This window comes from Polypterus senegalus, chromosome 14 (genome assembly GCF_016835505.1).
Source record: "Polypterus senegalus isolate Bchr_013 chromosome 14, ASM1683550v1, whole genome shotgun sequence".
NCBI lineage: Eukaryota > Metazoa > Chordata > Cladistia > Polypteriformes > Polypteridae > Polypterus > Polypterus senegalus.
Window position 1 is genome coordinate 37642666 of NC_053167.1, and position 13572 is coordinate 37656237.

Sequence of the window (13572 nt, forward strand, 5' to 3'; positions counted from 1 at the left end):
TATATTAAAGCTTGAAGATCTGGTTTTATATCCCAAACCCTTTTGACCATCCAATCCGCTTTTACATTTCCGCAGACTTCCAATAATCAGACAGATTGGGACATGCACCATTCAAAAGCACCTGCGTGTTCTTGGTGACTTGCGGGCTCCAAGTTCAGCCTCTGTGAAGTAAGTACTATTTTACTTTCTCACGCTTTCATTTCTATCCTTTGCCACATGTGTGAATTTCCTTTTTTGCCGGCTACTTTAAAACAGAATTTTCTATCCTTCAGACCTGTTCCTCTGATTTTAAATATACCATTTTTGCCCTCTCTCCTCCAGCGGTTACAGAAGTGAGCCTCTGCACTTGGCCGTCAGAAACCGTGAGTGCGCTTGAAAAACGGCATCAGACGCATGCCTCTGCATCAGCAAGTTTGAGCCCCACAGCTTGCTCTCGGAGCACCTGTAGGCCTCCAAGCAGCGCTTTGAACATTCCACTGACCTAACTCTCATTTACACACATGTATTCTGTCTTGTTCCTACTGACCTTTATTCCTTTCCTCTCTAGAGCATATCTCCACCTCTCCAGGGTCTCCTCAACCTGCTCCCTACTATCACTCAGATCACAATGTCATCAGCAAACATCATAGTCCATGGGGACTCCTGTCTAAACTCATCTGTCAACCTGTCCATCACCATTGTAAATAAGAAAGGGCTCAGAGACGATCCCTGATGTACTCCCACCTCCACCTTGAATGCCTCACTCCTACCGCAGATTTCACCACTGTCACACTTCCCTCGTACATATCCTGTACAACTGTTACGTACTTCTCTGCTACTCCCGGCTTCCTCATACAATACCACAACTCCTCTCGAGGCACCCTGTCATATGCTTTCTCCAGGTCCATAAAGATGCAATGCAACTCCTTCTGGCCTTCTCTACACTTCTCCATCAACACAGATAAAACATTGCATCTGTGGTGCTCTTTTTTGCCATTAACCATATTGCTGCTCACTAATCATCACCTCACTTCTTAACCTAGCTTACACTACTCTTTCCTATAACTTCATGCTGTGGCTCATCAATTTTATCCCCTGTAGTTACTGCAGTCCTGCACATCCTCGTTATTCTAAAATATTGGCACCAGTACACTTCCTCTCCACTCCTCAGGCATCCTCTCAATTTCCAAGATTCCATTAAAAAATCTGGTTAAGAACTCCACTGCCATCTCTCCTAAACACCTACATGCTTCCACAGGTATGTCATCTGGACCAACAGCTTTTCCATTCTTCATTTTCTCCATAGCTGTCCTTATTTCCTCCTTGCTAATCTGTTGCACTTCCTGATTCACTATCTCCACATCATCCAACCTCTTCTATCTCTCTTTCTCTTCATTCATCAGCCTCTCAAAGTACTCTTTCCATCTGCTCAACACACTCTCCTCGCTTGTGAGTACGTTTCCATCTTTATCCTTTATCACCCTAACCTGCTGTACATCCTTTTCTCCCTCCTTAGTATTCAACCTCTCATACAACTCATCATACGCCTTTTCTTTAGCCTTCGCCGCCTCTCTCTTCACCTAGCGCCTTATCTTCTTTTACTCTTGTCTATTTTCTGCATCTCTCTGACTATCCCACTTCTTCTTTGCCATCCTCTTCCTCTGTATACTCTCCTGTACTTCCCCATTCCACCATGTTTCCTTTTCCACCTTCTTCTGTCCAGATGTCACGCCAAGTACCATTCTTGCTGTCACCCTTACTACATCTGCTGTAGTTTCCCAACTGTATGGTAATTCTTCACTACTACCCAGTGCCTGTCTCACCTTCTCCCTAAACTCAACCTTGCAGTCTTCCTTTTTCAATTTCTGCCATTTGATTCTTGGCTTTGCCCTCACTCTCTTCCTCTTCTTGATCTCCAATTCATCCTACAAACCACAATCCTATGCTGCTTAACAACATTTTCCCCTGCCACCACTTTGCAGTCTTCAATCTCCTTCAGATTCACTCTTGTGCATAGGATGTAATCTACCTGTGTGCATTTTCCGCCACTCTTGTACATAACCCTATGTTCCTCCCGCTTCTTACAATACATATTCACCTCAGCCATGTCCATCCCTTTTGCAAAATCCACTGTCCTCTGACATTCTTCATTCCTCTACTTGACACCATACCTACCCATCACCTCCTCATCTCCTCTGTTCCCTTCAGCAACATGTCTGTTGAAATCCGCTCCAATCACTCCTTTCTGTCCCTTGGGTACACTGTTCATCACTTCATCCAACTCACTCCAAAAACCTACTTTCTCATCCATTGCACACCCAACTTACGAGGCATATACACTAACAACATTCATCACCACACCTCCAATTTCCAGCTTCATAATCATTACTGTGTCTGACACTCTTTTCACCTCCAGAATACTCTTGACATACTGTACCTTCAGAATAACCCCTACTCCATTTCTCCTCTTATCCACACCATGATAGAAAAATTTGAATCCACCTCTGATCCACCTGGCCTTACTCCCCTTCCATTTGGTCTCTTGCACATACAATATATCAACCTTCCTTCTCTCCATCATATCTGCTAACTCTCTCCCCTTTCTAGTCTTACTGCCAACATTCAAAGTTACTACTCTCAGTTCCACTCTCTTTACCTTCCTCCTCTCCTCCTGCCTCTGGACACGCCTCCCCTCTCTTCTACTCCTTCTTCTTCTTCAGCCAACAGTAGCCCAATTTCCGCCAGCACCCTGTTGGCTAACAGTACTGATGGTGGTCGTTGTTAACCCGGGGCTCGACCGATCCAGTATGGAAATTTATATTGTTGTCGACATATTGATTTGGCTAAATTTTACACCGGATGCCCTTCCTGATGTAATCCTCCCCATTTATCCGGCACGAAGAAACACACTGGTTTGTGCATCCCCTGTGGCTGGGTTGCCATGTTAATCTGTATAGGGGTGCTAAAACAAGTAAACGAAAACTTTATTTCTTTTAAATTTCTTTTTTCCAAATGTCCATGATAAGCCGAGTGGCTGCCTCTTTATTTGCATTATTTACGGCCTCTGAACTTAGTTTATCACATACTGTAGACCACAATCTTAGAAGTATATTCAGCTACTTTAACAAATTGATGGATGGACAAACAGATGGATTACAGCAATGTGACATCCCTGCAGAGTAACAACAGAAGTATTCTCAGTAAAGGATACCTTCACGCTAGCTATTTTTTTCCTTGCATTTGATGCTTCCAGGATGGACTGTGGCTCCCACAGTCGTGATTAGGATTAAACATATGGAAATGTATGTATGCAGTGCTTGAAGTAGGTTGGTACTTGGTACTCAATGGTACACAGTACCTGGGTGTCAACATTTTGCTCTTCAGGGGGTTGTTCTTGCATACTGGCACAATTCTCAAAACCTGATTGACTTCTGCTGCCGCTGGCAAAAGACTGCAGACTACAAGTATACCTTACAATAATTCTTGCTAAACGTTATAACCCAGGATGTACTAAATTACCAAAGTTGGCCTGCATTACTCTCATTTGATTTCTCCTCAACTCTACCATCCTGTCATTTCTTTTCTTGGCGAAGAAGCTAGATGTGAGGAATGCTACATGTTCCTCATAATTTTAGTCTGACTAAAAAAGGGCAAAAAGAGAATGCCATCCAGGAAATTACAGGTAGCCAAATCATCTGAAACAATGAGCTAAATGAACAGAAGTATTAGCAGAGAGCCAGATGATGCAGGAGAAAATGACAATGATTTTTTTTGGTTGTACAAAAACAGGATGCAGGATCAACTGACACTATTGTGTTTTCTAATCAAAAACATTGACCAATTTCAACAACAACAACATTTATTTACACTGCAAAAAATGAAATCAAAGCAAGTGGAAAGTATTTATATCATGACATTAAATCTTATTTTTCTTATTCTAAGAATTATTGACATATCAATAAGTTGCATTGATGATTATTTATCTTAATTTAAGAAATCTCTTTTATTTTATTGATTTTATTGTAATCATTCCATACAAATAGATACATTTTTATAAAAAATAGGATTGAAAACAAATCAAATTAATTTAAGAAATCTTGCTTATCCCATTGGCAGATTTATTTGCTAAATAAAAGTAAAACAACTACTCTCATTTAAAGTTTTTTTGTCTAGTTTTTACATATGCATTTTTTGCAGTGTATATAGCACATTTTCATACAAAAGATGTAACTCAACGTGCTTTTCAGGATGAAGGAAGAGAAAAAAAGAAAATATAAAAATAAAATTAAGCAATACTAATTAACATAGAATAAAAGTAAGGTACGATGGCCACAGAGGACACAAAAAAAAAACTAAACAAAAAATCCAGATGACAAAAATCTACAGGGGTTCCAGGCCACAAGACCACCCAGCCCCCTCTAGGCATTCTACCTAACATAGCTGATCTCAATCAACTTCTTAGTAAGATGGTAGGTGGTAATTTCTCTTACAATTTGACATAAAAAGCCCTATTTTAAAATTCTAAGTAGTTTTTCTTTCAATAAAATAAAAGTCAAAATTCCTGTAAACAGAACACAGTCTTTTATAAATTCCTTTTAACAGAACAAAGATCTTAACATAGGAAAAGGGATTGAGAGGTGAGGAGGTGCAGGACCAAGCTGTTTGGTAAAGAAAAAGAGGAGGTAGAAGAAAAATCAAAGTTCTTAACATCTCATATGATGAACCCCAAACTACAGAACCAGTAATATGGCACATGTTAATAGACTAAAATAATGGATCTTTATTCTCCTTCCAAGCACTTTTTCCCAGTCCTATCCCAACAAGCCACAAGTATGCAATAAATATTCATCAATCCACAATTCTTCCTCTTTCTCTAGCTCCATTGAGTTTCATCCACTGCCTCCCAACTCTGACTCCATTGTTCCATTCTTATTGACTGCAAAATGATTAATTTCAATGTAACATTTTTAAAACCTAATGAAACAGGTTAAACACAGCCACAAACAGTACAAAATCGAACATATATACATCATGGTGAGGTATGATTTCTTAATCTGTAACTACTGTGGTGCCTAACCATGTGAAATGCCAAACTTCCCTCAGGTACAGTTGCAGCACCTTCTGGTTTACCTGGGCTGTCACTTTTGATGACAAGCTCTCCTGTTTAATGACAGTGTTGTGCTTTGTAGAGTGAACATGAGGTTGTGTGTCACTAGCAGCTTTATCTGCTAGTGATACATACACGCCAGCTCTACCAACAGCACATTTGTCTTAATATTTTTGTTGCATCCAGGTCAAAAACATGTTTATTTTTAAGTATTCCATAAATTTTGAGTTTCTTTTGAGCATCTTTTGTACTTATGAACTGATGTTCAATCACAAAAAATCCTAGTCCTGTCCTCTTACTACCATGTAGGCTTTTCTTTAAAAAAACTCATTTTTCCTAGCAATATCTGTTATGCAGTATGCATAGCACCAAGAAACACTGTGTGCTGGTTTAAAATGTCAACTGGTAGTGAACAGAACAAATAAAATATCCAGATATGTTTGTTTAAACAGTCTGGGAGTAAAACATGCAAAATAAAATTTTGGGCAATTTAATGAATTTCATAAACCTCAACTACACCTATTTTTTAGACTTGTAAAAAAAATACTGATGGATAATGTCTTTGCATCCTATGAACAATTGCTCTCCAAATTTAGGTTCCCAACAACACCATTCTTCCACTATTTCAAAAGTACAAATTTTGCTAAACAAAATCCGGCCAATTTTCCTGAACTTCCACCTGCTTCTGTTCCAGAAGAAATAGTGATCACTGTTGAAGTCCATTACCTTCAAAGTACCAGAGTACAGTGGGGAAAGGATCTCTTACTCAACATTTCAGAAAAGGAGTAGAAGGCAGTTGTGCACAGAATTCACTCGAGCTCCATATGCGCAAAGCATTCAATTATTCAACTTAAAATCTTTCATCAAGCACATCTGTCTCATTTACAATTGTTCAAAATGTTTCCAGGGCAACCAAGATCCAACCTGCGAATGTTGCAATTGAGCTCCAGCCTCATTGGGCTACATGTTTTGGGCGTACACCAAATTAACATCATCCTGGACCAAAATCTTTAACACTAGAATTCCTGAAGCCTGTGAAAAAACCCATAATCCCAGCCCACCTTAAATACCTTCACAGCTCTCCATCAGCATCTTTTGTTTTGCAAATATGTCAATCAGCACAAGCAGCAAGCAGCCTGCTTTCCCACCCCTCCCTTGACAGACCTCAACTCGAGCAAAAAAAAAAAAATAGGATGAAAGGAAATGCAGTGCAAGAAATACTGAACACATATCTAAAGCAGAAACTTTCTCCATGGTATACTAATAACGATGAAAAGTGTATAATGTGTGAAGACTTTAGTCCAAATAACAAATAAATACATGCACTTTTATTCAAGAGTATAACGAAACAAAAAAGCTTTTGATTTATATAGATAGATAGATAGATACTTTATTAATCCCAAGGGGAAATTCACATAATCCAGCAGCAGTATACTGATACAAAAAAACAATATTAAATTTAAGAGTAATAAAAATGCATGTAAAAACAGACAATAACTTTGAATAAAGTTAGTATTTACTCCCCAGGGTGGAACTGAAGAGGAGCAGTCAGTGGAGCAAGACAGTGACAAAAGTCTGTCACTGAAGCTACTCCTCTGCCTGGAGATGACATGATTGACAGGAGTTTGCTTAGTGCCTGTCGCTCTGCTACAGATGTTAAACTGTCCAGCTTTATTCCTACAATAGAGCCTGCCTTCTTAACAAGTTTGTCCAGGCGTGAGACGTCCTTCTTCTTTATGCTGCCTCCCCAGCACACCACCGTGTAGAAGAGGGCACTCGCCACAACTGTCTGGTAGAACATCTGCAGCATCTTATTGCAGATGTTGAAGGACGCCAACCTTCTAAGAAAGTATAGTCGGCTCTGACCTTTCTTACACAGAGCATCAGTATTGGCAGTCCAGTCCAATTTGTCATCCAGCTGCACTCCCAAGTATTTATAGGTCTGTACCCTCTGCACACAGTCTCCTCTGATGATAAATGAGTGAGATCTTGCAATACAAGTAGTATGTATTGTGAACACAGTGAACACGGTCCCAAGGGGAGGTAGTCGCTCCTCCGAAACCCCCTCTTAAACAGTGACACAATGGGAAATAAACACAGCTTCTCATCTTCTCTTTTTGCGGGATCAGCTGCTAGCCTACTGCTTGCTACCATGCCGCATGATCTGCATCTTGCGTAGGGCTTCGAAAATTTAAAAGATTGTATCACGGTTGTTTTAGTGTGTCACTGCCCCCAGACATCCTCTGCTGTCAGAGGAAGAGGAAGATTTTGTGTTTTTTTGATCAAGAGGACGAGCTGTGGTGACCGGCTTTGACAGTGCACCCAGATCGCTCCAGAAAGAGACTTGCATTTGTTCCGCCTGTATTTGAATAAAGTTTCTGTCTCTTGAAAAACCTGAGTGAAACTGTGCAACTTTGTGACCCAAGAGTGACAGTGTACGCTTTGTCTGCCGAGCGTTACGTGATCACAACTGAGCCGATGGTCCTTCTCCCTCTCTTGCTGCAGGATTGTGGGTAATCATCTCAGTTGGCATGCCTCACTCGTATTGTCAACATCCGTATGAGTGTATACCGTATACTAAAGCATTGTGACCAAGTGTGTGTGCGTAACAATTCTTTTCAAAAGTAAAGTTAATTTGTTTTATGTATTTTTACTTTATATTTTTTATTAACCATTTTTATATGAATATTTTTGGGTTGTGGATCGATCCATCTGAGTGTCCATCATTTCTTATGGGGAAATTCACTTTGATATACGCGTGCTTTGGATTACAAGCACGTTTAAAAAACGAATTATGCTTGCAAATCAAGGTAACACTCTACATATTTTTTCTTAATAAAAAGAAACTTTTCAATATTGACCTTAACCTCAGTTTTCAATCCATCTATATTTCCAGTCAGTTCTTTTAATGATTATTTCAGTTTCAAATTTTATGGATTTGATGTTTAAAATGAAGCCTGCCACATGCTTCCTGGATCCCATTTCCACTGCAAAGACTCTTGAAAATTGCTTCTTAAACTCTAAAACTTTAAATAGGTATATTCTTCATACTGACAGTGTAGCAGTAATGGGAAATATTTTTGTTTTTCAAAATTTTTGAGAATTAAATTGGAATATGAACTAAATGATTATATAACTTTGAATTAGCTGATAGAATTCTGAATCTGCACCGATTTCAACTGCTCTGCTAAAATTAGCTAATGACTTACTTATGGGGTGGCATGGTGGCGCAGTGGTAGCGCTGCTGCCTTGCAGTTAGGAGACCCAGGTTCACTTCCTGGGTCCTTCCTACGTGGAGTTTGCATGTTCTCCCCGTGTCTGCATGGGTTTCCTCCCAAAGACATGCCGGTTAGGTGGATTGGTGATTCTAAATTGGCCTTGGTGTGTGGGTGGGTTTGTGTGTGTCCTGTGGTGGGTTGGCACCCTGCCTGGGATTGGTTCCTGCTTTGTGCGCTGGGATTGGCTCCAGCAGACCCCTGTGTTTAGATTCAGTGGGTTGGAAAATGGATGGACTTACTTATGACATTCAACTTTGGCCTAATTAGCATCTTATTTCTGTGTTAAAATTAGTTTCACCTCATTATGTTAAATGCTATGGAGTCACACGTGTGTCTACTATAAATGAGACTGAAAACCCCAGTGGCCTCAAAACTTGTCCTGTTCTCTCCACAGGAAGGTACCAGGAAGTGCTGGAGACAAAACGTGTCCAGGAATGTCAATTGAAAGGTGACAGTACCTAACATGGCAAAAGAAGAGCTTGGAGATGAAAAGAGGGCTTCCTCTTCTAGGTACTTATAAGCATTACAATAGAAAAATAGCATAGTTCACTTTTCTTATTTAATAGAATTAGAGCTTGTTTCAGGCACACCAGAGCAACAAACAAAAATTGTCCAAGAGTCTGATAAAAAGGTTAGAAATTATATATGTGATCAATAAATTAATGGTTTTAAAAACTTTCTACAAAGTCCAGGGTATTAGTTTTTACTGTGTGTCCCCTGTATCCCCATTTATTACATCTTAGCACAGTGTTTAGTATAGTTCACAACAATGCAGAGTGTCCTAAATATCCTGGTACAGGACTCCACTGGTTCAAGACTTACTGTACATTTGGCACAGACAAGACTATGTCATTCTAAGCGACAGCAAATCCAATTTATTACTAGTCACACAGAGAGTTCCTGAAGGCTCTGTCCTTTGCCTTTTCTTAATCTTCATGATTCCTGCTGAATCTGTTATTCATAGCTTTGGGCTTGGATAACATTTTTATGTAGGCAGTAGATTTATTTAAATGTTAAAAATGAAAATCTCCCAGCTCATAACATGCCTTGCAGAATTTAAATGCTGGATGGAGCAGAACTTCTCAAAGCTAAGCTGTAAAAAAGCAGAATGCATCTTAATTGGTGCAAAGCTTAACTTTAACAAAATGAGATACTTTTCCAGTGCTCTAGGTAATAACACAATGATAGCTTTGTCTGACATGAGGAATCTCTTTTTTATTAAAACTCAGATTAATTAAAGAAAAGTTCTTTCTTCCATCACCTTCCAACTTTCAACAGAACTTCCTGTATTTGCTCATTCCTATCCTTTTCAGCTGCTGAGAAGCTTGTCAATGCTTTTTTCACATCCCACTTTGACTTTTGTAACTCCCTGTTGCTAAGTGTCCCATCTCATCTTTTACCTGAGCTATTCAGTTGGTTTAAACCTCTGTAATCATAGTACTCATTCAGACTCGTTTAGACTCAGAGCAGTGAGCACATATTACCTGTTCTGTTTAATTCAGCAGCTGCCTTGTGTCTTCCAAGGACCGATAAAAAATTGTGTCGATTACCTAAAAAAGTATTATCTGGCCTTAGATCAGACTTCATTAGCAGCCTCCTGCAATCACTAAACTCAATTCAGGCCACTCCACATTTCTACTAGTGTTGCCAACTTTGTGTTGCTTCTATTTAAATGATGTTTGACTCTATTGCAGCCATACTTGGGAAAGACCTTCCCAGCATTATCAAATGTACTAGCTCAGCAAACTACTTTGTAAAGGATTTGTTTCGGAATGAATTTCATTTACTGTAGCATTCTTTGTTTTGTATTTATAATCTGTCTAACTAGGTCTTTCATTCTAATTTAATTCTACACACTGGATTCAGAAAGAATTGCGACCCTTTCCCTTTATGGAAACTTTATTGTGTTATAAAATGTAATTTAACTGGATACATTTGCTATTTTTTCCCACCAATCCACAATTAGTAACTCTTAATGACAAAGTGGGAGTATGGTTTTAGAATGGTTGGCAAATTCTTCATGATCAAAAACTGAAATCTCTAATTCATATAAGCATGTATACGCTTTACTTTGTGGTCAGATGCATCCTGTTTGCTTTAATTCTCCTTGACAAGTTGTAACAAACACGATCACGCTCAGATGGCGGCACGTTACACATTCTGGCAGAGCTGGAGTGAAAGTCTGGACTTGGCCACACCAAACTGTACTTACCCTTCAATTTCTTACTTGCCCTCCACTCAAACTTCCCAGTCGATGGACAAAAACAGATAAATTAGTCAAAGATTAAGGTAGTGGTAAAAGTAATATATTGAAAGTGGATACCCTGATTCTGATGCAGATGCAAATATTTCAGTGATAGAAATAAACCATGAAAAATTGACCTTACTTCCCTTGTTTTAATTATGAAACATATATAACTTACAAAACGAAAAACAAACATCCATATACGCACAAAGTCCAATGTATAAACACATTAAAAGCAGAGATTGATAAATGTATGGAAACCAGCAAAATTCCCAAATGATGAAATGACAGCAAAAACATAGTTCAAATAGGGCTATTCCGAAATGTGAACCAAAACAGTGAGCCCAGATAGCAGTATGATATCCATGGGTAGTGGATGAAGTCCAAAACACCTTACTGTCATTTATAATTGGATGAAAAGTGATGATCTGCTGTTCCTTTCAATAAAATATTAGCAGCATTTGTTATGATAGGTCTCTGGTTTTTACAATGCTTCCTTTTCTCCATGAGGATTGTTTGCATCTCTCGGACTAACCCAGACAACCCATCTACAGATCCACATTGTATTGAAAAGTTCATCAGAAACTTCAAAAGACTTAGTTGGACAGTTATCTTATCAAAACATCTTGACCATACATTGTTCTCCTCTCTTGCTTAAATCTTAGCCTGAAGAGGTCTATTCATTTTTTACATTTAAGATGACTCACTTAAAGATTTGCCAATGTTGTTACTTGTCCTGGTGTCTATATTAACACACAGAACTCCAGTGTCTGTATTACATCCTGCCTGAAGAAGGGGCCTGAGCTGCCTCAAAAGCTTGCATATTGTAATCTTTTTTTAGTTAGCCAATAAAAGGTGTCATTATGCTTGGCTTGTCACTACATCCACCCCTGCTTTAAATCCACGGCCCTTTCTTTTAACATATGCAACCTAACCTAACCTAACCTAACATATAAAACCTAACAGGAAACCACCACCAAAAAGGTCAAGTGCCGTGATTGGTGACATCCTTCCAGATGCAGAGGGAAAACTCTTCTTCAGGTATATGTATATACCTATAAATATAAACCCAATGTCTGTCTGTCTCTCCACTTTTCACAATAGAACTACTTAACGGATCTAGATCGTGTTTTTTTCTATAATTTTCTTGAACATATTTTTGCAACCTCTCTCATCACACTAAGTATCATAGTTCGCTTGCAGGAGCGATATATTTGTGCTAATCCGAGATAGAGTCTGTGAGCTGGGGCGTGACGTCAGGAGTGGGGAGTCTGTCTACCATTGTTTTTTGGAGTGTAACTTGCCTCTACTTAGCTAGCGATACCTTTTTGTTTATTGATTTTTAAAGTTTGTCCTATTTCACTACTATACGGGTGGAGCCGCTGGGAACGGGTAGTATATACTGTATATTTTACAAGGAAAAAGATCAGACAAGGGTATAAAACTATTTCTAAAGCTTTGAGCAAGCCCAGTAGCACAGTGGTAAATTTGAAGTGAAATTGAAATGGTAAATGTTTAGAATCACCAGGACTTTTCCTAGAGCTGGCCATCTGGTAAACCTGAGTAACCAGGCAAGAAGGGTCTTGGTCAGGTGTGGTAAAAACGACTGCAGGGGATGTTTTTTGTGTTACTTTACTTAATGATTACTAGTATGTTGTACCATGTTAGTCATTTTGAATGTAGTGAGAAGTCAAGCAAAAGGGGCCTGAGTTGCCTTGAAAGCTTGCATATTGTAATCTTTTTAGTTAGCCAATGAAAGGTGTAATTTTGCTTGACTTCTCACTTAATGATTTTAAGAATTTAGCACAACCGGTCAGCATAGCTCATGTCGATGTGAGGTGTGCTCTTGAATACATGAGCTGGTTTATTTGACAATTAACGTTTTGGCAGCAAGACTGGGAATGAAGATGTATAAAAGGGAGTGGATTAGTGCTAGGGAGTAAAATGGAAAAGAAAAGTGTTTTTTTGAAATACAAGAAGTATAATGATTACTAGATGAAGAGGTATTTGAACAAGAGATTGGAAAAGGCATCAACAAGGCTGCATGAAGGTTCCATGTTGTAGCTGTGATCCCATTTGCTGAGGAGTGGAACAGATGACATACAGAAAAAGTTCACAGGAGTGAGTGGAAGGTGAAAGAAGCAAGATGTTATGGCATCTGTAGGAGGACAAGGTACCCTGGGAGCTACAGCAACTAACAACAGTAACAGTTCGGCTCTGCCTGGTGGACCAGGAAGCAGTATGCTGCATCATTGCAGACTTCCAACGTCTTAACGTTATGGGTTTTATCTCTCTACCTCTGTGTTTTAAACGTATTTATTTAAATTTTCTATTTATTTATAGAACACCCAAAGACACTGGCTTGTTTTATGGCACAATTTTATAGATAACTGGATTTATTTGTTGATCTGTTTTTTAAACTTTTGAAAAATAAACAGTTTGCACACTTTTGCACTTTAATTTTAGGTTTTAAATAAGCACTACCATTCTTTTGAACATCAAGTCTCACTTGTCGCCTTGCTCACCTTTAGTTTATAACTATTGATGTCCTAGAAAATGGGAGGAGACCATTCTTGCAGGCATTGGAGTATCATATTAAAAGAGGAGACCAAGAATCCAATGGTCACTCTAATCTTCTTCTTCTTTCGGCAGCTCCTGTTAGGGGTTGCCACAACGGGTCATTTTCTTCCATATCTTTCTGTCCTCTGCATCTTGTTCTGTTACACCCATCACCTGCATGTCATCTCTCACCACATCCATAAATCTTCACTTAGGCCTTCCCGTGTTTCTCTTGCCTGGCAGTTCTATCCTGAGCATCCTTCTCCCAATATACTCAGCATCTCTCCTCTACACATGTCCAAACCAACACAATCAAGCCTCTCTGACTTTGTCTCCCAACCGTCCACCCTGAGCTGACCCTCTAATGTACTCATTTCTAATATTATCCATCCTTGTAACACACA